General features: G+C 41.0%; 1 long non-coding RNA gene across 1 annotated transcript; it reads right to left on the bottom strand.

The window, feature by feature from the left end:
* Nucleotides 1–4,315: 4,315 nt before the first annotated feature.
* Nucleotides 4,316–12,336, bottom strand: LOC140710295 (uncharacterized). Its single transcript, XR_012091310.1, has 2 exons — nt 9,399–12,336; nt 4,316–7,937 (listed from the first exon to the last, which is right to left on the bottom strand). It is a non-coding gene; the product is annotated as an uncharacterized lncRNA (long non-coding RNA).
* Between the last annotated feature and the right edge of the window lie 14,660 nt (nt 12,337–26,996).

Below are 26,996 nucleotides of genomic sequence, written 5' to 3'. Positions count from 1 at the left end.
GTGCTCTGTATACAGATCTCCATCAGTCACACAACAGGTGCTTAATTCTTGGTGACAAAAGGTGACCTCAATTTCTTTAAAGATATAGCAAGCCCTAAGGATCCAATTATATGGGGATTGGGCCAAGTGATCCCAGAGGCCCTGCCTTCTACTATTTTGAGATATTTACAAAATGCAGATAAAGGAATTGGAAAATAGAAATACATAAACTGGGAGAAGAGAGAGAGAGAGAAATTGACTTCTGAAATTATTAGCCTGTCAACATAACATATGGAGAAATATAGCAACCATTGATGAAAATATCAAGTTGTCAGCACTTAAACAGAATGCTAAGAAAGCACTAAGCTGTACAACCATATAACACACCAAGCCTCTTGGACTAACACAATTTCCTTATGAGACAAAATGGCAGATGATGAAGCTGCAAATGGGCCTGAGTACTAGATACTTGGGGAAAGGTTAGACTCTTTGGGAGTAAGCTTGGCGAGTTTGCCAAATCTTTGGGAATGGTTCATTCTTTAGCATTACAGGACAGTCACAAGTACCTAGAACAGGAGGAGCTTCTCACCTTCACCTTGCAAACCTGGCATTATTGCTTTTTTATGGTCTCCTGGCTCTGGGTGTAAAGTCAGAGGCCAACACTTATTGAGTAAGTATTCGATAACACTGGTTGATGGAAATAGTAGGTGCTCTGTAAGTACCTGCTCTTTGAGTCATTAATGCTTGAAAACACAGTATTTAGTCATAACACTCCACCTCACTACACTAAAGCCAAAACACAGTGTCCCCATTTCTGATTTAGGGAGAACATTCGTCATTTTAAAGAAAAGTATATAAATACCACAACCTTCAAAATTATTGAGACTTTTGACATTAAAAGCAATACAGAGTCATTGTAGAAAAATCTTAAAATAATTAAAAACAGGCCAGGCGCAGTGGCTCATGCCTGTAATCCCAACACTTTGGGAGGCCAAGGAGGGCAGATCATGAGGTCAAGAGATCGAGACCATCCTGGCCAACATGGTGAAACCCTGTCTCTACTAAAAATACAAAAATTAGCTGGGCATGGTGGTATACGCCTATAGTCCCAGCTACTCAGGAGGTTGAGGCAGGAGAATCGCTTGAACCCAGGAGGCGGAGGTTGCAGTGAGCTGAGATCGTGCCATTGCACTCCAGCCTGGGCAACAGAGTGAGACTACATCTCAAAAAAAAAAAAACAAAAAAAAACTAAAAAATATAAAGAACCAGAAACAATCACCTGTAATCTCATAATTCTACCACTTAGAGATAATGAGTTAACATTTTAGTGTATTTCTTTCTAATTTTTTCACATATATACACACACATTCATACATATTTAAAATTATAATTATATGGAAAATATGGCTGTATATCTGTCTTTTTCACAGAATGTTATAGATTGGGCATTTTCACTGATCAACAGCCATCTCTGAAAATGTGATTTTTACATAGCTACACAGCATTCCATCATCTGAATGGACTATGATGAATTTAAGTGTTTCCTCATTTTTGTATACTGGGAATTTTTCCTATAGTCTAAGGAATGCTTCAGTGAACATGCTTATCCATCATTCTACACACTTCTGATTATTTTGTTAAGATAAATATCCACAAGCAGAATTACTAGGACAAGGGAATATAAACACTTTTATGGCTCTTGTTATACATTTCTCAAAATATTTTTTGAATTATTCTTTTCTGCATCTCTATTTTATTTTAGATTCAGGGCGTGCATGTACATACGCGCCGGTATATTGCATAATAGTGGGATTGGGCTTCTAGTGTACCTGCTACCCAGATAGTGAACATAGGCCAGGTGCCGTGGCTCTCGTGTAATCCCAGCATTTTGGGAGGCCGAGGCAGGCGGATCACTTGAGGTCAGGAGTTTGAGATCAGCCTGCCCAACATGGCGAAACCCTGTCTCTACTAAAAATACAAAAATTAGCCAGGCGTGGTGGCGCATGCCTGTAGTCCCAGCTACTGAGGAGGCTGACACAGGAGAATCACTTGAACCTGGTGGGCAAAGGTTGCAGTGAGCCAGGATCGTGCCATTTCATTCCAGGGTGGGCGATAGAGCGAGACTCCATCTCAAAAAAAAAAAAAAAAAAAAAAAAAGATAGTGAACATAGTACCTAACAGCCTAACAGGTAATTTTTGAACCCTTGCCCCTCTTCCATTCTCCCCACTTTGGAATCCACAGTGTCTATGATTTCCATCTTCATGCCCAAGGGTACCTATTGTTTAGCTCCCACTTGTAAGTGAGAACACACGGTATTTGAGATCAAAAGGAAGTTATGGAGAGAAATAACACGTTTGGTTTTGTGTTTTTAGCCCTATTGCCTCCTTTCATCCAGCCCAGGCCAGTATACTCATTTGTCATCTTTAGGGCTGTTTGTCCTGTTGATTGTGCCCTGCATCTCAGGAGAACTCACCCTAGAGAGGTCTCTGTTATCGATGGTCTGTGTTGCTTCGTTCACATGTGGTGCCTGCAATCCGGGGTCCTGTGCATCCTGATGCACCCTTTGTGGAAAGAGGAATTGCTCTGCAGAGAGTTGGTTTCAAGGCTAGAACAAACCCTACAATCATTGGCCTATTGTCTAAAAAGGTAAGTAAAAATACACAAGAAAGATTGATTCCACTGAACGCAAAATCCTAAATTACTTCCTGACCCTTTGGAAGTATTTCTACACAGCTCTTCCCAGCATTCTAGCAGATTTCAGGAAACTCAAGGGACATTCTTAGCCACAGAAAAAGTTGCTGAATCCAAAAAACTTAATGAGGATCATTTTCAAATACAGTGTTCTGTTACATGCAACGATAACCTGAAGTTAGGATTATTTCAATGGTTTCTTTTATGTAATAAAATAAAATACTAAGTTTGCTGTTTACTTTATAAGGTAGGTGGGATTTCTAATTTCATTTAATCTGATGATTAAAATAATCAGATTTTGCCCTTTTTTTCTGAAAATTTACTTTGCAATAAGCACAGACTATATTCATGTTAATCATAAATACCTTCCTCCCCTTTCCAGGTAAGTTGAATTTTAATTATTATAATAGGTAGATTTTCTTAAGTGTTTCTCCTTATCCTTTCTTATGGCCTACTTTCCCATCTTACTTTACTTTTTCCCCCTTCGTCTTCGATATTATACAAAACACATTCTGAAAAATTTATGCAAAATAATTTAATATTATATGTAAACAGCATCACCAAATATATTCCCACATTTCAGGAACTTGGATGGAAGTTCCTGCTGAGAGATTCATGGAGTCAAAGAAAAAAAAAAGATTTAGCTGGGACCTTGGGATATTAAACATAATTCCCTCATTTTAGTAAGGAACTCGGAGCCCAGAGAAGTGAGTCTTTGGGTTTGTCATTTGATCAAGTGTACAGAGCAGGAGCAATAATAAACATAATAACTGACTGCTTTACAGCCCTTTACACTTTATAAAACACATTCACATTCAACATTTACAGGTATCGCCATTCTGGCCTTTCAGTAAATAAAACGCCCCTGTGCTCTATTTACCTCCAGGAGACCAATGTGGCTGATTTTATATCTGGTATTATTTCATTTATTGGCTGCTGCTGATGGCAGCACCCTTCGCCTGGAGACTCGGAGGCATTTAAGATGGATTCATGTACGAAACAGCAGGCTAACACTTTGGGTGGGCCGATGTTAAATGGAGAGTAACATATCCTGCCCTGCCAATGAAAAAACCACGGCCACATCTGAGGGGCAGAATCCCAGTGTCAGTGGGATTTGAAGATTTGTAAAAAGCTGTTACTGGTCACATCTGCCATTTGGGACTCCAAGGACCAGATTAAATCTCAAAGAAACCCAAAGTTGTGCCCTTCAATGGCCAAGGGTGGGTTTCTCCAATGAAAGCATCAAATTGGATGTCTTTGTCAGTTACGTCTTCATGGAAGGTGATGGTAAGGACTCACATGGCATCATAAAATAACATTAATCATGACCGGGCGTGGTGGCTCACACCTGTAATCCCAGCACTTTGGGAGGCCGAGGCAGGTGGATCACGAGGTCAGGAGTTCGAGACCAGCCTGACCAACATGATGAAACTCTGTCTCTACTAAAAGTGCAAAAAAATGCCTATAATCCTAGCTACTCAGGAGGCTGAGGCAGGAGAATCGCTAGAACCTGGGAGGTGGAGGTTGCAGTGAGCCGAGATCATTCCACTACACTCCAGCCTAAGTGACAGAGCAAGACTCTGTCTCAAAAAAAATAAAAAATAAAAAAATAATAATAATAATGTTAATCACTTATCTGAGATAGTTTTCCTATGAATTCATTGACATTTTCAACATTTAATTGAGCATTTCTGGTTTTCAGGCACAGAGGGAGGGATGTGGAGGAGAACAAGGCATGATGCTGTCCTGAAAGTGCTCCTGGTCTGGTGGGCACATCTGTCCTGCCACGTCTCCAGGATCTATCTTGAGTTGTTGCAGAGCTGCACTTCCTTGTAGATGATGGCACAGTTCATCATGACTCTTCGGAATATTTCAGTCTTTTCATCCATGTAGTGAGTTTTGCATCGGACATTTACTCTTTAGCAGGGTGGATTAGTTTCTTAGAACTGTCATAACAAATTACCACAAACGGAGTGGCTTAAAGCAACACAAATTTATTCTCACAATTCTGGAGGCTAGAAGCCCAAAATCAAGGTGTCACCAGGGTCAGACTCTTTCTGATGGCTCTAGGGGAGGGTCAGTCCCACGCCTTTCTCTTAGCTTCTGGTGTGGCTCACAGCCCTTGACATTTTTTGGCTTGTAGATGCATCACTCCAATCTCTGTCTCAATTGTCCTACCATGTTCTCCTTATGTCTCTTCCTTGCTTCTCATAAGGACACCAGTCATGTTGGCTGAGGCCCGCCCTAATTCACTGTCGCCTCATGTTTGCTTGATTACATCTATAAGACCGTATTTTCAAATAAGGTCACATTCACAGGTACCGTGGGTTGGGTCATGAACAGAGCTTTCCAGGGGGTCCAATTTCATGCGTAACAGGGGATTCGATTCATCCAAACCCTTTCTCAGCAGAGACAGTAAAAGTACTTTCCCCTTCAGCTGCCAGATTGCAGTTTCATATGGCTGTGCTCACAATAAAGCAGAAAGGCCACGGTTCCTTGAGCTCCAGTGTGGGCCACAGATGGTTAAAACAATGTGGAGCATGTTTTAAGGGGAGAGAGGACAGAGCAGCCTAAAGTGGTCCTTCCAATAAGTGACATTGTGTGTGTCCCTCTCGCTTTCATCTTTATGTGTGTATCACACATTATCCTTCATCCTAATGTCTTTTTCTCCTTGTTCCAGTGAAGCGGCAAAGACAGTAAAAGTGCTGAGCTCCTGCTGTAAGTCAGGTGCCATTCATGCCCCCCAATCCATTTGGACCTCTCACTGTCCATTCTCTGTGACAGGGGTTGCAGCCACTGTCCTGATAGACCCTGTTTTGCTACTCTTAATTGAGTCTGAACGGCCTACCTGGTAGAGCTTTCATTTAGGCAGCAGAGTGCACATCTTGTTTCCATTTCCATCATTTGCATTGGAAGTGCTTTTTCACCCTAATGAATACATAGTCATAAAGAATCCAGTTCAGCCTGTCGTGCTATTGTCACTGGCATCAGCTAGAAGGCTGGCAAGTAATGATCCCACCTGGAAGAGCACAAAGCAGTCAGCTCCTGTGCTCCGTACCATGTAACTCATCCATACCGCATCCCTTGTTCATTCCAGCATGGCTCCTTCTTCACATGTGGTGTTGTTTCTGTTTCTATTGATTCTATGTGACGCCTTGCTTGACCCAACATCATGAATGGAAATTTTTGATGGGCCTAACCCCTTCACTCTGCATTTTCCAGGTAAGGCGTTGGTCTCAACAGTAGCTAAAGTTGTGCTGGGAAAGGACAGCCATGAGAGAGAAGTTTTCCTCTCCCCATAGGTGGTCCCCAGCAGAGAGGTAGGAAGGTTTATGCACAAAACTATAGGAAGAATGATTGCCTTTTCTTGCCATCAGAAATTGTGACTTACCTTCTTGTGGCAAGTGGCACTTCATTGGGTGTTCTAAAGACACATTCATCATAGTCCCTGCTCATTGGTGACATAATACCTAATATGAACTGCAAGGACAAGACAAGCATATAAAGAACATTTAGGCAACTAAACAAGTATACTAAAAAATATTTAGATTGTATATAGGCAAAAGGAAACTGCATTTTCTGATAAATGAATACAAGTCGTAAGAGTTCTTTTGGGGAGGAATGGCCATCTTTCTTCCAGTTACAGAAAATTTTGTAGTGAAGTAATTTTTAAAAATCCTTATATCCTAATTCATTTAGTAACAAATTAAGTGTATAGTTAAGATTCTCAGTTTCAAGTGAGAGAAATGAAACTCAAATAAGAGCAATATATTTGTTTATGTACCTGAAAATGCTCAGGCTAAACATAGTGGCTCATGCCTGTAAGTCAGTTACTTTGGGAGACCAAGGTGGGAAGATCACTTGAGGCCAGGAGTTCAAGACCAGCCTGGGCAACATAACATGACCTCATCTCTACAAAAAAAAAAAAAAATCACTGGGCACAGTGCATGCCTGTAGTCCCAGCTACTTGTAGTCCCAGCTACTTGGGAGAATCATTTGAGCCTAGGAGTTGAGGCTGCAGTGAGCCATGACTGCATCACGGTACTCTAGCTTGAGCAACAGAACAAGACCCTGTCTCTAAAAGAAAGAAAAAAAATTCAAGGGTGGTTCCAGATCCTTGAAAAATGTCTTCAGGAATTTTCTCCAGGCATTTTAGCTTTGCCTTCCTCTCTCTTGATCTCATTCTCAAGCAGGCAATCACTATTTTTTGACAAGATGTCCACCAGAAGCTCCAGGCTAATTTTCTATAGGTTTAACCACCTCGGAAGAGAATTTATCCTTTTCAAAACTTCTAGCATAACCCCTGGGGCTGACAATATTGGTTCTGATAAGCTCAGCATATAACACATACTCATTCCTGAACCACCAGCATGGTTAAAATTCTTATTGACCAGACTTGGACCACATGCCCCACCCCTGGGGTTAGGGGTAAGAGTCAACCCCACCAGAAAACAGAGACTGAGAGTCAGGGAGGGGTGGTTCTTTAAAAGAGAACTAGGGTCTTGGTATCACAGGAGGAAGTGGATGTTGATCAAGCCAAAGCCCCAGATGCCCATAACACTATGCAGAAAGAATGTACATTGTTCTGAGATGCTGATTAAGAAATACAAATCAACCTCAGCTTTTTAAAGTAATTTTAAAAGGTCAACTTGCAGTGTCTTTCATGGAATTTCTGATTACTTCGAGCTAGTAATCGAGTCAACAATAAATTCTTTGTTTCTCTTGCAAACCCACATTGTCCAGGAACATTTCCTGTTAATACCTGTTTTAGAGTATTACATGAGTCTTGAGTCTTTCTTTCAGGAATAAAGGTAACAAACTGACAGAGATAAAAAACAAACAAACAAAAAGTGGTGGGGTAATTTTAAAATTTTTATATCATAATTATCTTCAGCAGGAAATTCTATGTGGCTGAGTGATTTTTGAACAGAGAGCAAATAATGATTTATATATTTTTTTTCTTTTTTTTTTTTTCTTTTTTTTGAGACAGAGTCTCGCTGTATTGCCCAGGCTGGAGTTCAGTGGTGCCATCTTGGCTCACTGCTGCAAGCTCTGCCTCCCGGGTTCACGCCATTCTCCTGCCTCAGCCTCCTGAGTAGCTGGGACTACAGGCGCCCGCCACCACGCCCCGCTAATTTTTTGCATTTTTAGTAGAGACGGGGTTTCACCGTGTTAGCCAGGATGGTCTTGATCTCCTGACCTCGTGATCCGCCTGCGTCGGCCTCCCAAAGTGCTGGGTTTACAGACGTGAGCCACTGCGCCCAGCCTAGATTTTTTAAAAAAGATAAAAAGCAATCACTATGTTTAGTACATGCAATGAAAAAAATATGAAAGAAACTCTCTCATGGGCTAGATACTGCCATTTTCTGGGATGGCACTGTAATGTCTATCTCCAGTTCTAATTTTCTTTTTCACCTCAAAATTTTAGTATTCACTGTGACTTATATTTGATTTGTTGGATCCTTAATAATGGCTAAATTTAATTCCACTTTTTCTTTCATTAGAATCAGGGCCAGGTTTTTAAAAAGAAATCCACACACTATAAACTCAAAAACCAAGTTGCATTAAAAGTCAGATTTTCAACTGCATGGAGAGTCGGCGCCCTAACCCCTGCATTAGTCACAGGTTAACTGTATATGTGTACACATGCACATACATCTAGTGTTTATATATATTCAAATGTACATACACGTTTGCTGTGTTTTTCATAACGTAATAAGCACTTCCTATGCAGCAGGCACTGTGTTGTATTGGAGACCAGCTTTGCCTCATGGAGCTTACATTTTAGTTGGGGAGATCATGACAAACAAATGAATAAATACATTAGCCAGATGATTAAAGACTATGATCAGAGCCATGTAGAAAATAAACAAGGTGGTGAGACAGACAAACGCTGGGAGAGCCTATTGTAGGTGGAGGTCAGAGAACTTCTCTGAAAAGGTGACATCTTCAGTAGGGCAGTAGGGCCTCATGGAGGTGAATGCTCAGTCACTACAGCAGAACAGAAGGCAGGCCAGTGTAATTGGAGTGGGGTCAGTGGAGTAGGCAGGAGACAAATTAAGCAGGGCTTCATAAACCATGGTAGAAATATAAATTCGATTCTATATTTCAAATATAGAAATATTCATCATGAAGGGATTCATGAAGTCATGAAGGGATTCATAGCCAAGAAGTGGCATAACTTGATTCAAATATTAAAATGGTCACTTGTGCTCCTATAGAAAGAATGTGTGTCTCTATGAGAAATAAAATAGAGGCTTAAACAAGAAAGAGATTCCTCTAACATAAAAGCATTGTGGACGGGGTTAAGGATCCCAGATGGGCCCAACAGCTCCACATCCATCAGAAACCTAGTCTTCTCTATCACCCTACCCCGTTGTCTTAGAAAATGGTTCCCATCCACAGACGTGCAAGACGGTCAGAGCAATTCCTGACATTTTGTCTGAGTTCTGGACTATAAAAGAGAAGGAGCAAAAGAAGACAGAAGTGTTCCCATCCCGTCCAAATCAGCTTCCCTGAAGCATCCTCTTTCAAAGTCACACAAAACACTTCCGCTTACATCTCATTGGCCAGAATTTAGTTACACGGTTACACTTAGCAGGGGAGGTGAGGAAACATGGTCTTTCACTTATGATGTCTACGTTAGTAAGGTACTTACAGCTATCAGAACAAACAACCAAAAGACGCTTAATGGCTCAAACATGATACAGGATTGCTTCTTACTCACATGAAGTCCAAAATGATGTTCTGGATTGGCAAGCGGTTTTCCTTCAAGCAGGGATCTAAGGACCCAGGTTTCTTCTATCTTGTGCCTCTTTCATCTTCAACACTTGTCTTCCAATATCTTGTTACTTATCTGCGTTAAGCTGTGGAACGATAAAGAGCATAGAGAACCATCATGGGTTTCTGTAGGCCAGGACTACAGAAGTGTGAGTAGAAGGGACACATCGCTTCAGCTCACTAATGGCCAGAACTCAAGCACACCACGCACATAACCACAAGGGAGGCTGAGAAATGGCATCTGGTTGTGCCGAAGAAGAAGACCTGGGCCCATGGCATGACCAGCCAGCAGCCTCTACCACTGGGGAAATGAGTCCGGCCAAAAACTAGAGTTCTGTTACCAAGAAAGAACCTTGGGAGATAGGTGGCACTTTGTGTCACAGGAGGCAACAGTGAAAACAGAAGACTGGTTCCACTAAAGAGCTAGCAAGCACATAAATACTTGCTGTCTGCCAGCAATGACAGGGCAAACTTAGAACCAAAAGATGACATAGTTCTACTGCAGATTCTGTTTTGCAATGACGCTTCTGCACAAGTATCTCAAGGATTTGCTTTCAGGCCACAAAACATTCTCAGAATGAAATTGCTATGATTATGCAATTTAATTTTTATTAATTATTTGATTTTATTAATATTATAGAAAGCTTTTTAACAGTCTAGATGTGCTCCATAATCAGATATTAGGCTTTACATGTTTGGCCATATAGAGAGAAACCTAGTATTAGTGATATAACATTGCTGTAAACCCAACTGAAGAAATTCCTGGTTGTGAGCTTTTACATATAAGGTGTTCATTTTGAAATACTACTTCTATGTTCCAAATTTCTGTTTCCATTGATCATTTATTAATTTGTTTTTTTTAATCTTGAGTTTTATTTAATCTACAAAATATGCTACTGCAAGAGAGAAGGGTACTGGCTGGGGGAGCCCACATGTGAATCCCAATGCTCACAACCATTCTCACTCAAATAATTAACATCTGGTGGACATTTACTATGATGTTCTAGGACAGCTTAGTGGGTCCAGTGTAAGTGTAGAACCTTGAAAGGATAGACCAGCAGGCCTTAAAAATACAAAGGAGAGAGAAAACAAACATAATGACACTAGGAGGAGAAGGAGTAGATTTGAACATATATGAATCAATCAGAAAGTAGAGTTACTTTAGTTAAGTGGTCAAGAGCACAATATTTGAATTATGTCAGACCTATATTCAAATTCTCACTCCGCCACTTCAAAACTATGTAAAACTGGAGAAGTCACTTAACCTCTCTGAGCCTCACTTTCCTCATCTGTAAAAAACGGAGGATAATAACAACCTCTTAAAGTGCCTGGTGTAGTCAATGCCTGGATCATACTATAGTAAACACATGAACAATAGTGGCGATGATTAATAACCAATGGGTTAGCATACCACTAGTCCATCCAGGGCTTGATGCCAGATGCAGCTGAGTGCTAAAAAGACAGATCTTCTGTAAAGACCTTTGCAGAAACTCCAACAAGTCAGACTGGACAGCATGCATGACACAGTCAGGAAATCTCATGTCACATGTTTAAGTCCTAAATGTTTGACAATGTCTCTGAGCGTCCCAGGAGTTCAGAAGAAAAAGACTTGCGATAGAAGGGAGATCTGGGCTTCATGGATTGGAACTTGTCCTGAGCTTTGAAAGCTGTATGGGGTTGGCATAGGTAATAGAGGAACATTTAAGGTGTCTGTGCCTGGGACAGAGTAGTTACCCCAAAACAGAATAAATGAATGAATGAATGAATGAATGAATGAGCAGGAACAAAAACAGCAAGTCTAGTTCGTGAGTGAATGGACTCCTTAATCACTACCTCTGGTGGGTGTTAATGTGTTGGGAGATGCATTGGCTACAGCGTGGGGAACCATGTGAGCAGAGCTTACTAAACTGGGTGAGGAGTTTGGGTTGAAGTGTGGAGGAATTATGGAGCAGAGGAGGAAAATGATGAAAGCAATACAAAGATCAATTCAGGGAGGGTCAGGAATGTGTCGCACGAGGAAGCTGGAATGCAGAGAAGTCAGTCAGGAGTCTGCATGTGGAACTCGATGACAGGTAAGGATGCTTGGCTGAGGGACCGGCAGTGAGACTCCAATAGGGATGGCAGTGGGCATGGGACCAGAGGCTCAATCAGGTCCTCAGATAAGGGGATGAAGAAGGAGATAAGCTCGTGGTTGGCTCATTAATGACTATAGAATTAGCAGGAACTCTAACAGACAGGAAAATTGAAGAGAGAAAACCAAAGAGCAGGGGAAGGTGGTGAGCTCAGCGATGTCTTTGTTAACTGAGCTAGCGATGAGATACACAGGTGGAAATACCCAACAGGCAGTTAGAAGTACAAAATTAGAACTCTAACACAAGAATAGAGAGGGACTTGGAAGTCGTTACAATAGAGACAGTAAACAAAGGCCACGAAATGTATTAGGTCTCTGAGGTGTTAGTATAAATAGAAAAAACTAGAAAATCAAAGACTAAGTCTTGCACAATATCTAACTCTAAAATATGAAAATTTCCAGGAGTACTCAGTGTGAATACATGAACCTCGACTGAATCAGTGTCCTTACTAGGGCTTCACTGTGACTCTTGTAGTGCCTGGAAATGCCAGGGGTATTTTTGTCTTTGTGGGCTCCTTTCTTCATTAAAAATAAAATTTAAAAGTATATGAATTTGTTCTTACATACTTGTGATTATTATTTTTTTCATTCTGATTTTATTTTATTTATTTTTTTGGACAAGGTCTCACTCTGTCACCCAGGCTGGAGGACAGCAGAGCTATCTTGACTAACTGCGACCTCCACTTTCCAGGCTCAAGTGATCCTCCCACCTCAGTCTCTCAAGTAGTTGGCACTACAGGCATGCACTACTATGCTAATTTTTTTTTTTTTTTTTTTTTGTAGAGACGAGGTTTTGCCATGTTGCACAGACCGGTCTTGAACTCCTGGGCTCAAGCAATCCTCCCGCCTCGGCCTCCCAGAGTGCTGGGATTACAGGTGTGAGCCACTGCACCCGGCCCTGATTTTAAAATAAATTAAAATCAAACGTTTTCATGAGCCCCTAAAAGTATCTTGGTTCCCCACTATGCCTAACAGAGAAGTCAGACCTGATCATTACAAGATCGTGTGATAGTGGGAACAATCCAATGTGTAATGTCTTAAAAAGTATGTATAGTTGACTTCAGAAAGAGTGTGTATGTGTGTGCATGTAAGGTGAAGTCTGCTTCTCTTTTTATGCTATAAGCTAGTATTTTAATTGTCCTTGATTCTCATAGGTCAAACCTTTATTCAACTTCCGGGCAAGAGCAAACCAACAGTTATCATACTTCACTGTCTTTAAGAAATCAATTTTACGGGCCAGGCGCGGTGACTCACACTTGTAATCCCAGCACTTTGGGAGGCTGAGGTGGGTGGATCACAAGGTCAGGAGTTCAAGACTAGCCTGACCAACATGGTGAAACGCCGTCTCTACTAAAAATGCAAAAATTAGCCAGGCATGGTGGCACGTGCCTGTAATCCCAGCTACTTAGGAGGCTGAGGCAGGAGAATCGCTTGAACTCAGGAGGCAGAGGTTGCAGTGAGCCAAGATTGTACCATTGCACTCCAGCCTGGGCAAAAGAGCGAGACTCCATCTCAAAAAAGATACAAAAGAAAAGGAATCAATTTTGTTTTTATTTTAGCTTTTATTTTTTTAGAGACAGCATCTCGTTCTGTTGCTCAGGCTAGAGTGCAGAGGTGCCATAATAGTTCACTGCCGCCTTGAACTCTTGGGCTCAAGTGATCCTCCTACCTCGACCTCCTGAGTAGCTGGGACTACAAGCATGTGCCACCACACCCATAAAATGCATATTAAAATGTTGGGTTCTGCCACTCAGAGAATATGATTCCCTTGTTAACATGATCTTGTATGCCTCAAGAGGAGTTATTTTTAGGATGATAGTATGTAGTTTTGATGTGTGTTGGGACCTAATTCCTGTTTCCTGAATAAAGTGAAATCTAGACCTTAAAAATATACCTCCCTCCCAAAATTGGAAGCTTGAGACAGGTTAATTTAATTGTAAAGAATTTCAGGCTGGATATGGTGGCTCACGCCTGTAATTCTAAAACTTTAGAAGGCCGAGGTAGGTGGATCGCTTGAGCCCAGGAGTTCAAGACCAGCCTGGGCAACATGACAAACTCCTGTCTTTACAAAATATACAAAAAATCAGCTAGGTGTGTTGGTGCACACCTGTAGTCCTAGCTACTTGGGGAGGCTGAGGCAGGAGGATCACCTAAGCCTGGGAGGTCGGAGCTGCAGGGAGCCATGATTGCACCACTGCACTCCAGCCTGGGCAATATAGTGGGATCCTGTATCAAAAATATATATAAAATAAAATAAAATGAATTTCAACGCTCAAAAGAAGAAAAAGATGAACTATAAGTCAGAAGATGTTGAAGGGTTTGCTTCATCATAGCAGAGATTCCAGGCAGAGCAGCAAGGGCTCAAATATCAAGAAAATGATACAAAGGGATACAGTTAAGGAACTACTTCAACAACACAGTTCAAGTCAGTTCACAAACATTTATTGAGCATCTACCATGTGCCAAATACTGACACTTCCAGTGTGGAGTAGGGAGTTGGGAATGTTGGGAGGCAGAGAGAAAACACATAAAATAAAAACATAGGGAAAGAAGTTCAGTAGGTACAGGATATTTCTTTAAGAGTCAAAGTGAGAAAAAGATGCCAAGGAGTAATATCCAAAGTGGCAGATGACTCAGAAAGGATTAGAGCACTAAGAGCCTCTTGGAGATGGTCACAGGGAAGTCATTGGCAGCGCTGATGACAGCTACTTCCATGGAGTGGTGGATGTGGAGGACTGCTAAGTAGCAGAGGTTGTTCCTAAGGATCCTGAAGCCTGGCCATGAGCAGCAGCAGAACTGGCTGGTTTTACAAGTGCCTGCTTTGGCATAGTCTGGAACTAACGTAACATAAAAGCTAATGTGAATCCAGGGCTTGCCATGGACCATGCATTGTTCCAGGCATTTTGCACATCATTTAATCCCCCCATCAACCTCTGCAGTAAGTACTAACTTTAAACCCATGTTTCACAGATAGGGAAACTGAGACACAGAAGGTTTAAGTCACTTGCCTAGATCATACAACTAAGAAAAGTGGTAGAGCTGGAATAAGAGCCCAGGCTCTCTGACTCTAAGCCCTGTGCTTTATCTGCTGGCTGATACTGATACTGAGTGGTCTCTGGACATCTTTGTAAATCACATACTGACTTGGCCGTTGGTTTTGTTGTTGCTGTTCTTATATCAATTTACAGAGGCAAGGGAAGCAGAGAGAAGTGGTGCGTTGACACAGCAGTACAGCAGCAGAAGCAGCACTGGCATCCCCCACATAAGCCTGAGTGACTTTCCCACAGCTTAAACCTTGGAGTAACTGCAGAGAAGGGGGATTTGAAGCTCTAAGCATTGTGTGAAACAGAGCCAGGAAATGCAAAAGAAGTCGACTGAGGTCCCCAGAAAGGGGAAGTGGGGACACCATTCAAAAGAACAAACATCTGGCCATTCCCTGGCCTAGATCTATGTCAACATCCTTGGAACCCCCTAAAGAGAAAAGTTTTTCTTAAGAAGAGGTGACTTTGTTTTCTCTCCCTGAAACATTTAGGAAATGCTGGGGTTTCAAAACCTTTCCTCATTAGGCCCAGGTAGTTTTAGATTCACAGCACTGGCTTTCGCTCATGGGTGCAAAGCGCATTCCGAACAAAAAACATATTGCCTGACATTATTAAAATTAAATATGTGTGTGTGTGTATATATAAATATATATACGTGTGTGTGTGTGTGTGTATATATATATAGAGAGAGAGAGAGGGAGAGAATGAGAGAGAGAAAGAGAGAGGGAGAGAAGGGGGGGGGAGAGAGAGAGAGAGAGAGAGAGAGAGAGAGAGAGAGAGAGAGAGAGACCATCTTGGTTTTTACTTGAGTACCTAAGAGGAAAAACACAATCCAGGAATAGAGGACCATAATTTGCTTTTTTAAAAAAATCAAAAGTTAATGACATTACTTTATCAGCACGGAGTGTGTGCAATTGACCTGTAGGCCCTTCTCTGTCTGGTAATGAAAATACATGCCTTGGAAATGTGTATGCACGGACAGAGAAAATGGAGGGGATAATTGTCATAATGATCTGGTAATAAAGGTAGGCGCTGATTTTTGTGACTACAGTAATTGCTGCTTCTACTGTCACCACAGCTTAAGTAAAATAGTGGTGAAACATCTATCAGAGAAGCCGAAAGGGGGACAGTATTGTCTGTTGAAGAAAAATAGTGGTGTCTGCAATGGCTGCATTACAGACGCCACCGCTGAGGCATCCATGAAAAGAGGTTTGCACGCTTGCCTCTCCAAAGCAACCTGTGCGGAGCTTTAACAAGTCTACGGTGATTATATTTTTTAAAATCTAATACTATTTAAGTACATTTGACCTTGAACAACATGGAGGTAGGGGTGCCAACCCCTGTGAATTCGAAAATCTGAGTTTAACTTTGACTCCCCAAAAACTTAACTATTAATAGCCTACCTGTTGACTAGAAGTCTTACAAATAACATAAACAGTCCATGAATGCATATTTTGTATGTGTCTTATTATATAATGTATCCTTACAGAAAAAGTAAGCTAGAGAAAAGAAAATGTTATTAAGAAAATCGTAAAGAAGAGGGGCTGGGCACAGTGGCTCAGACCTGTAGTCCCAGCACTTTGGGAGGCTGAGGCAGGCGGATCACTTGAGGTCAGGAGTTCGAGACCAGCCTGGCTAACATGGTGAAACCCAGTCTCTACTAAAAATACAAAAATTAGCTGGGCGTGATGGCAGGCACCTGTAATCCCAGCTACTCGGGAGGCTGAGGCAGGAGAATTGCTTGAACCCAGGAGGTGGAGGTTAGTGAGCCGAGATCATGCCACTGCACTCCAGCCTGGGCGACAGAGTGAGACTCTGTCTCAAAAAAAAAAAAAAAAAAGAGAAAATATATTTGCTATTGATTAAGGGGAAGTGGGTCATCATAAAGGTCTTCATTCTCTTTGTCTTCAAGTTAAGTAGGCTGAGGAGGAGGAGGAAGAGCGGGGGTTGGTCTCCTTGTCTTAGGGGTGGCAGAGGCAAGAGAAAATCAAGGTATGTACCTGTGCCATTCAAACCTGTGTTGTTCAAAGGTCAACTGTACTTTTCTTTAATCCTGTGGTAAATTACAGACTTTATAAAGGGTCCTTTTGTAATTGTGAATAATCACCCGTTAATTGATTTCTTTTCTAAGGAATGTATCATTCCATGTAGAATGTTCTGAAAGCTAGTTATACCTGTTCTCAGTAACAGATACAAATGGTCATTGCAATAAGAGATGATTATAATGAAGAGTTAACATGAAAAAATAAAATATTCCTTTCTATTACTTTGGAAATGACATTGGGCAGGGAAGGACCGATATAAAACCTCAAAGCTGTGCATTTTTCTGTACATATCACCTCCAAATGGCTCCGTAGTCTGAAACTCAGACTACCTGTCTTTCTCCTCAAGCTCAGTCTGTCACTATGCAGCTCAAGAATTCTCTGAGTTAATGTGTGGTGGTTGAGAATGGAATTTACCGTAGTCATTTTCCCTCCCGACATATCTATTATAAAAAAAAACAACAACAAAAACCAAAAACTATCTACAGTGATTTACAAACTTTGCTTTCTTTCAGGACAACACAGCAAGCTACCATCTCATGTGCTCCAAGAAGAATTGACTCTTCCCCCCACTTCCCCCATTTCAAGGAGGTGGGGAGGTGGGCAGAGGCACGGAATCCTGGCCTTGGTGATAGGATGTGGTGCGATGCTGTTCTCCTGTATGTACTGTCCCACGGGGTGCCTGAGGATATGGTACTGGCTGCGGTCCAGGTAAATTGGAGACAATCCTAGAAGTCAGAACATCCATCATGCTTAGTAAGATCCTAGGTTGTAACGGCTGCCTTGAGCCTTCAGACTTTTTTTTTTATACAGCTCCCGGTAATAAAGCACTCTTTCTGCCTCTGCTGCCATATGTTTTTCCAGCTGGACTTTCACCAGTCTTCCACTCTCCAGAAAGTTCTTACTCATTCAGCCCAAGGGTATCTCATCATCTTTTCTGAGGACTGCTGGAAGTTTCAGCAGGTGTCCTGGCCACATGGAAAATCAAGCTAGCTAAGCTTGCGGATGAAGGTCTCCAATTATAAGTCTGTGCCCTGAGATGCTGTTGCCTTCCTTATTCAATTTAAATTTAGAGAAATTTAAATAAACATATATAAATGCATGAAACTGTATAAGAAAAAAGTCCTTATTAGTATGCATTCTCTGGGACTCAGACGTCCTCAGCAAATCCAACAGCAAGGAAATCGAGTAACTTTTTGTCTTTTAAGAAGAGTTTTTGTCTGAAGATTGGAATCTACCCACTTTTTTACCCTGATCAGCCAGTGACCTCTGAACCTTGCTTTTCATTGTTCATCTCTATTCACCTGGGGGCACTGAGGATGTTTTTGCTTTTCCAGATGCTGTTTTTACAATTGGTTGACACAACGGCTAGAGTCACGACTCTTGGGTATGCTTCGTAGTTATATAGAGACTGGGTCTCGCTCTGTTCCCCAGGCTGGCGTGCAGTGGCATGATCATGGTTCATGGATCACTATAGCCTCAACCTCCTGGGCTCAAGCAATCTGCCTACCTCAGCCTGCCTAGTAGCTGGGACTACAGGTATGCACTACCACAACTGGCTAATTCTTAATTTTTTTGTAGAGACCTCAGCCTCCCAAAGTGCTGGGATTGCAGGTGTGAGCCACTCTACCTGGCCTTAATTTTTGTATTTTTTTTTTTTTTTTTTTGGTAGAGATATTGCTATGTTGCCCAGGCTGGTCTCAAACTCCTGGTCTCCAGTGATCTTCCTGCCTCAGCCTCCCAGAGTGCTAGGATCATAGGTGTGCTCTACTGCACCCAGCCACTCTTCCAAATTCTAACCAAGCAGTTTGTTCTTTGTGATTCAAGCTTAGTTGCTGCCCCATTGGCCGTTTTTCCTTTGGGTGAATTTAGAATTCAGTTCCTCATCCTCAAAAACCCTAACTGAAAAGGAATTGATGACACATTCAACATGGCAAACCCTTCTTGTGAAACTCTCATGAGGACTTGGGCACTGTGTCTCCAGCTCCTATTTTAGTGACAGATTTTTATTTGATTTACAATAGAAATTGAGCCCACATCCAGATTTTAATAGTGCCACCCATTCCTTACTGGTGAGACCATCCTCTTCCTACGGTCCACCCCACTAGCCCCAGCTGACTCCCTCTCCTCCCCACTACAGTTTCCCAGCTGTCTCCTGTCACCCTGCTCCCATTTGCTGTTGTGTATGCTCCAGTTTTTTACCTTCACACAACGAAAACTTCAGGAGCAAAAATTATACCTATGATAATGTAAAGAGATCTTAAAACAACTGGGACTAGCAGTAAAAAATTCAAACTTTTAACAGTCCTAGTTTGGGGAGACCAGTTAGATTCAGGGATAGCTATGAAATTGTGCTGTCTGAATTGGTAAAGTATTTTTCAAACTAGATTAACAGGACACAGTATTATGAGGAAATCACACTGATTTTCACTTTCTTTCTGGCTTGTTGGTTTCACTAAATGCTTGAATAAGAATATAATTACAATATTTCTAAACAATTTTGCAACTGCTCTGAAGCTTGACTGTTTACCTCCCACCACTCAGAAGAATACAAGTGGTATGTATCTGGTAAGTTACCCATTAAACGACTGTGACAGATCGTATTTCTGGTTAATTGTTAGTTCCTTATGACCTTAGACTTTGCCTGTGTATTTAATAACACCATCTGCTGTCTAGGGTAGCAATACCACCTTTTTACATGAGGATTACTGTTCTTACTTCGTAAACAAAAGTGCTCAATCTTAGGTGTTGAAACTCTACCATAGAATTATTTAAATTATACTATCTATGGAAAGCTTAAAGAAAAAAAATTAACTTTCTTCTCTATGGTGGCTTTATTAGCTTCAAGTAAAATATCATAATTTATATACCATAAGAAAAGTATTTGTAAAAGATTTACAAGTTGTATTATTGGTCTGCAAAATGAAATGTTTTAAAAGAACGCTTGTTATACTTGTTTTGTTTATCTTCTTCCAGCCGAGATTCTCATTGTATATGATCTCTGAGTAATTTCTCAATAAAACAGACAATTTTTAAAAATTCTCACAAAATTAAATCGAGACAAGACTTAAAAAAAAAAAAAAATCATCACCCAATATCATGCCTCTCTGTTTTGAAGCATTCTGAGAATCCTACTGGTTCATAAAAAATATGACAACATCTACTAACACATGGTCTATAGTAAGGCAAATGTAGACAGGGTTTGAAGTCAGCTACCTTTGGGTCTCACAGATAGTGGCGCCCATTAAATGAACTCTCCGTGGCCAGACTGAGGTGGGTGGCAGGGGGCAGAGCATTTATGTTTAATTTAACCAGCCCCATGCTGTACAGTACACTAATTTAGTGCAATTCTCCAATCCATGAATCAGAACTTCCTAAAAACAGAAGGGCTCTATGTAGTGGGAGAACTGGCTTGCATCTAAGTTGTATCTCCTTCATGAGGGGAAACAGCACCTTTCTGAGTCAGGAGGAGGGAACTCCACTCATTTACTCATTCATTTATTTGTTCCTTAAGCCATTGCCAGCCTTCATCCAGAAAGGAGCAGAGGTGAATGAAATTGCTGTTTACTTTTACCAGGGAAATGACAGCTCCCTAATAGTGAAAATTTTTTCACAGTAGTGAGACTTTTGAGAATCAAGAAAGAGCACTGGAGAATAAAGCATTCCAGCTCAATGTGTGTCTGATTTTGAAGCCTCTGACTTTGGCTATAAACTGTGGCGAGGCTCACAGAACTGACCATGATACACCCAGCACTCGCATAATTCCTAACTTTATGCTAAAATATGGACACTTCAGAGTGGTTTGTTTTTGTGTGTGTGTGTGTGTTTTTAAATCACTTGGAACCAAAAAGGTTGGCCTGAATACTCACCACATGAAAATAATCAAGAGGTCATTTGCCAACAGAAAACAACTTCAAAAGTACGGATTGTGGAATTCTGAGCCTAAACCATTTGACAGTATCCCAAAAAGGCATGTCCTGACATGTTTTCAGTCTAAGAGGGTTTCAACATTCCAGGCTTTTAAAAGAATGTCTCCTGTTACAGGAGCTGCCTATCCTTTTCCACACTCTGAATTCAAGGAATCTGGAAGTCTAATTCTGGAACACCCATTTTAAAATATATTGAGTAATCTTTATATGAAAAGTAAAGTATATGGTGGCTCCTTTTTTGGTTTTTGAAGAATAGTTGAAACAAATTCTTCACCTAAGAAAAACACAGAATTTTTGAAAAACATAGAATTTTTTAAAACTTCATTAAGTTTTCCCATAATCAGACCCGTATAAACAAATGCCATAGTGTAACATGAATGTAACATTTCACCATAGTTAACCAAGTCACAACAAATTTCAAAACATCAGAATTCTTTGAATTTACTTTCATAACACCCTTTATGGATTCTGTATATAGCCTGCAAAGAAGCCACACAGCCATTAAGTAGTAGAATCCTAGGTGAGAATACAAAACCACCTCAAAGCAAGTTTCCGTATCCTGCTGACCTACTCAGCTAAATGCCTGCCTGTGTATGAAACCGTTTTGTTTGTCTGTTTGCTTCTTCAACTGAGGGCCTCTTGAATAATCTGAATAGCCTGTGGATAGTATATTAAGTCTTTGCCCATATATATATATGTATGCATATATGTATGTATATGCATATATATACACATGTATATATACATATATTTACACATATACGTGTATATATACATACACACACACACATAAAATTATATATAAACACACATACACACACATACATATATGAAATAAGGCAGTCTCTTAAGGAAAGAAAAATGCAAATATTTTCCATAAGCCCCATTGAAGTTGGGCTTATATTCATGCTGATACAGATGTTTTGCCCTGGTTAATTTAAACTAAGTATAGACCGTGGTTTAGATTCTCCTAACCTGGGATTAAGCCCAAACCAAACAGACATGATGTTCTCAGATGATGTGATGCTCTGGTAGCCATTTAACCTCCTGACTTTATTTGGATGGCACAGTGCCCCCAAATAATGGGCAGGCATTTACTGGTAGTTTTTCCGCATTGTTTTGTAATCCCATGTGGGTCAGAAGAATGTTGGGCTTGGGTTTGTCAAATTCCTGTGTATTCCCATCACCCCCACCCACCACATGAGAGGTCAGAACAGAAATGACATCAAGGCCAGCACCATCTCCTCCACTCAAGAAAAACCAGCCTAGGGTATCCAACTGACCTGCCTCAGACCACATGCCAGGTGTACGAAGAGACCCTGTGGTCCCCCGGTGATCTCCTGCACAGATATTTACATGTATGCAAAAAACAACCTATGAAGAAAATATAAATGGGAGGCAGCCCACCAGTGGGCTAAAGAAAGAACTGCAGTTTGGGAAAACTGAATCCTCACTGTCGTTTAACTGCCCATTTTCTTTGTTTTAAGACAGATTCCTTATGGCCTTGGTGTCTCGGTTCATAAAGTGAACAGACGCAGATGTTCTTAGCCATTATGAAGAATAATGAATTGGTCTGATAATGCAAAGATAAATAGATGGATAGGTAGATAGGTAGATAATTGAGAGGTAGGTAGACAGAATGAAAGCAGCCTGACAAATGTCTAAAATCCAGCTACCTGTTAAATGCTAAAGAGAAGAGCCCTCAGGAAGTTCACGTGTGTCCAGTTCCCAGGCATGTTTCAGAACCAGCTTCCTCACTCAGGAATTTGCTTGAAGGGCTGGGAGTCTTGCCAGGAAGTCCATCAAAGTTCATTTGTATTTGCATTTTAGCTGTCTGTGACAAGCTTTGTAGTAAACACACTATATTTAGGCAGTCAGTTTGGGGAATCCATCAGTGGTCTCTTGCTAGGGCTCACATCTAGGCTGCCTACTGCATGTCTGTTTCCTTCTCCCCTGTATGAACTTCAGTTCTGGGTGTGAATCTTAATTCTCCCAGTGGTTTTGCACTCTGTCTCACAAAGAGGCATTACTATGTGGGCACAGAAATGGATGTGCCAATGCATACAGGAATTCACTCCAACTAATAAAGTACAGTCCTCGGTCAGTCTGTTTAACTTTCCTTCCTTCTGTAGGGAGCTCTCTGTGTCTCCTTTACCTACAAAAATGACCACTACTCCTGCCATGCCAAAAACAGGTGTTGGAGAAAGAATTTTATTGTTAAATGTGTAGATCTCCGAGAGATAGCATTGGAATCTGCACTATATACATACAATAATTGTTTCAAATAACAACCTTACTTTATTTTTTGCTGAGCCTATTAGACTAAAGTCAGTCAGTCACCAGAACAGATTAGTGAAACTTCATTGGTAAGGCCAAATTCTCCTGCTGAATGGCATTCTTTTGCAAAATATATTTTCATCTTGTCAAGAGAAAGCCTAGTTCTATTGACTAATTTCTATTTCATAAGAAATACAAAACATGGCCGGGTGCGGTGGCTCATGCCTATAATCCCAGCACTTTGGGAGGCCGAGGTGGGAGGATCATCTAAGGTCAGGAGTTTGAGATCAGCCTGGTCAACATGGCGAAACCCAGTCTCTACTAAAAATACAAAAATTAGCTGGGTGTGGTGGCGCGAGCCTGTAATCCCAGCTACTCAGGAGGCTGAGGCAGGAGAGTTGCTTGAACCTGGGAGGCGGAGGTTGCAGTGAGCTGAGATCACGCCACTGCACTCCAGCCTGGGCGACAGAGGAAGACTCTGTCTCAAATAATAATAATAATAAAAGTTCATTTGAATAATTTATGAACAACTTGTACCCTTATAACTGTGATATTCTATACAATGTTGTTTCATACTTTTTTATTTTCAGTACCCTGTAGCCCATTGTATTTATTTGTCTGAGTGCAAAGTAGTCAGGATTTGGACTCCTACAATTGGAATTAAATTATTTAATGAGTTTTTCCTCTTTTTAAGAAAACAGATCACAAACAGTTGGAGGTGCAGTATTCAATTTGGTAAGTGCCAAAACCATTTCATCACCCAACTGACTCCCACAATTCAATCTTTTATCCTAACACCAACATCAGTTTTTATCCAAGGTTCATAAAGACCATCATAAAAATGATTTGCCATTTAAACAGTCCCACACTAGACATGGTATTGTAGCAACTGTGCCTTAACTCTGTCAGCTCCTTTTGTCTGTGGTGAATGTTTACTTCTCTTTGGATTGATTGTTCTACGGACTACAGTAAAATTTTCCTTTTTCCTATAAATATAGGTATAGATAAGCAAATCTTAACACCTTTCCTGTTAACACTCAGATGTTAACACTCTTTTGCTGCACTCTACACTGTGCTTACATGATTTTTAACAATGCAAAGTGCAAATAGAATATTCTCAACTACATCCTTAGGCAATAGGACTCATACCTAGATATCAGTTCTGACACTTTTTTTCTTTTTTTTCTTTTTTTGAGATAGTCTTGCTCTGTCGCCCAGGCTGGAGTGCAGTGACACAATCTTGGCTCACTGCAACCTCCGCCTCTTGGGTTCAAGCAATTCTCCTGCCTCAGTCTCCTAAGTAGCTGGGATTACAGGCACCTGCCACCACATCTGGCTAATTTTTTGTATTTTTAGTAGAGACAGGGGTTCACCATGCTGGCCAGGCTGGTCTCAAACTCCTGACCTCCTGATCCGCCCACCGTGGCCTCCCAAAGTGCTGGGATTACAGGCGTGAGCCACCACGTCTGGCCTCTGACACTCACTTTTCATGTTACTTTAGGTAAGTCAGGTTTTTAGTTTCTGAAAAGGATGACAAGATAACAGAATTTATCCTCGAAATATCTTTTTTAAATGTTCATATGAAAGATATAGCAAATACCATGCCATTGTACTGTTCTTTAACCTTTTTGAATTATTACATTATTTGAGTTTTTCAGTTCTTGTGCTATGGAATGTGTATGTAGGAAACATACATTTTTTAATAGGAAAGCTAAGAAGAGAAAATTTACCATTTTTATATTTTCAAACATTATCTGTGAAGTTAATTCATTATTTTGTCAGCACCTTCCTACTGATATCTTTCAAAGGGTTACAGTGAGTGTCTTAAATATTCTAAGTTAAACCCACATCCAGATATTATTCCAGAAAAGTGCATTTCATCCTGCTTTTTCCAAAAAGTCAATAGGAGGTTTACTGGCATCAAATGGCTGTTGAATCCCTTCCAGTTCTACAAATTTCCTTGCAGACTGAGCAAGTGTGTGACCTCAATCTCTCCTTTGTCTGTTTTGTCTGTTTCTCACTTAGCTCTTTAAATTCTGACACAGTAAGTATTTAACCTTCATCAAGACCCCAAATTTTGCTCTAAATAGGGACCTATACATATGTTGACATATAGGCTGGTGACTAACAGCTTCTGTGTACAATATGTGGATGATTAAGAGCTCCTGTGATTTTATTTGGCTTGATTCTTAGACCCTCCACAGAGAGTTTATCTCCTCCACATGCAAAAGTGGCTTTACTATCTGTATGCTCTCTGTGCACAGGGGAGGTGGGCTACAGAGAGAGGTCAAACAGAGGGAAAGCATTTCTACAAAAGAGCATTTGCAATTTGAAAAACAGTAAGATTGCCTCACAAAATGCTGTTACTGAGAAGGAAGACTCTCATATCAATTACAGAAGGTTCATTTATGTCATGGTGCTCCATAGTATGTGTAGATATATTCATATAAACAAATGTGTTCAAATATATATAATTTTTTTTAAAAAATTGGAAAAGCTCTGAATATCACGTGTGCTCTTCAAGCCTTATGACACTTTTGCCAAAGCTGAAAAAACCTGCAATGATGTCCACAGAAATCCTGATGAAATGTGACTGCATTTTTTCTCTTCTTCAAATATGCCAAGGTCAGAGTTTAAGAAGCTTTAGCATGGTTGCAACATCATGCTATTTAAGGAAACTGCACTCTAAAGAATGAAGGCTATGATTCCACCTCTGGATAGAGGGTGAAAGCCACGGACTCAGCAGTTCCTAGGAATACCATCTATCTCCTGGACAGCACCCACAAGCTGCTGGGGACGTGGGGCTGCACCCTTCCTGCAGCTGCGTATCCTGGGGGCAAAGTTCAATAAGGTACTCTTGTAGGAACCGTTTCTTTACACTGCTCTATAGACTGTCAGCTCAGGGCTTCCATGTGTTAGGAGCTGCTTGACTGGAGTAAGCTCTGGAAACCAGATTCAGATTTTAGATGTTTAACGCTCACGCAGTAGAAGCCCATTTCAATCTTGGAGTGGGAAGGTCACATTTGTTCTACCTACTGAGCTATCGCTTACAACTGCTCTCTTAGGTTTGCCTTCCAAGCCACTTCCTTATTCCTGCTTTTCTGATAGTGTCATACTGAATGGCTTTCCTTTTACTCCTAAACTGTAATTTTATTTAAAAAAAAAAAAAAAAACACTCAGAAATTAGAGCTGGAAAGGACTGTTGGTTTGTCTAGTCTCAGTAAGAGTGTTCTCCATAGAATATTTCCTTTAGTCCTTAAGACAAACTGCAACATTTCAGTGTTCTGGTGAAAAGCCAGCCTCATCCCGCTGCTTCGCCGACACTTGGCCCAGCATCTGCCTGCCTGTCCGTATATGAATGTGCAGGAGCACACTGCAGCCAACCCGGTAACCTTGACTCTGGGTGGCAAAGATGAGCATAATTCTCTTCTGAGAGGACCTGGTGCCTTAAGCAAGAGGGCAGAGTCTACGTGACTAAAACATACCAACTTCCTCTTTCATAAGTCATCACATGATGAACTACAATTACAATTCCTGCCTTGTCTCTGCGAATTGCAGACGCATTGCCTCACCCTAGAAACCCTGCTCCTGTGTGTGGAGGAGGCGGCTGTAACTGCTGCAGCAGCCGCTTTGGACGGGATCCAACTCCAGTCTGTGCCGGGAGGGAACGGTGGGTGGAAGACAAAAACAAAGCTATGTTTACTTAGCATACATCGATAAAGCTGCTTCAGAGCTACATGAAAGACTTCTGATACAATATAAGGAATTACTGCCCTGAATCCAGCCTTAACCCCCTTGATTCCGGATCGAGCCCAGAACTAAAATAGCCTTTCCATTTTCCATCGGGCATTTCATTAGGGAAGTTACAACAACTCAGTTTCGACATGAAACTGGCAGTGTAAAGTAAGAAGGAAATGTTCTTCCTTTGGAGAAGAAAAGCTCTGTTCTACAAAGATCTTAGTATCTCTCGAGGCAGAATTTGTATCTCTAATTCTATTTTGGGATGGAGTGGCAGGCTCTCCCTTGAGGCCATTACAGTACCAGCTTGCAGAGAAATGAGTATAATTAGGCCACAGCTCTAATGGTGGGTTGTGTTTTCTTTTAATATGTTTCAGTCAGTGCTTA

The sequence above is a fragment of the Chlorocebus sabaeus genome, chromosome 25, assembly GCF_047675955.1.
Source record: "Chlorocebus sabaeus isolate Y175 chromosome 25, mChlSab1.0.hap1, whole genome shotgun sequence".
NCBI lineage: Eukaryota > Metazoa > Chordata > Mammalia > Primates > Cercopithecidae > Chlorocebus > Chlorocebus sabaeus.
The sequence above is the reverse complement of the archived record's forward strand: the minus strand, read 5'-3'. Positions and strand labels throughout refer to the sequence as shown.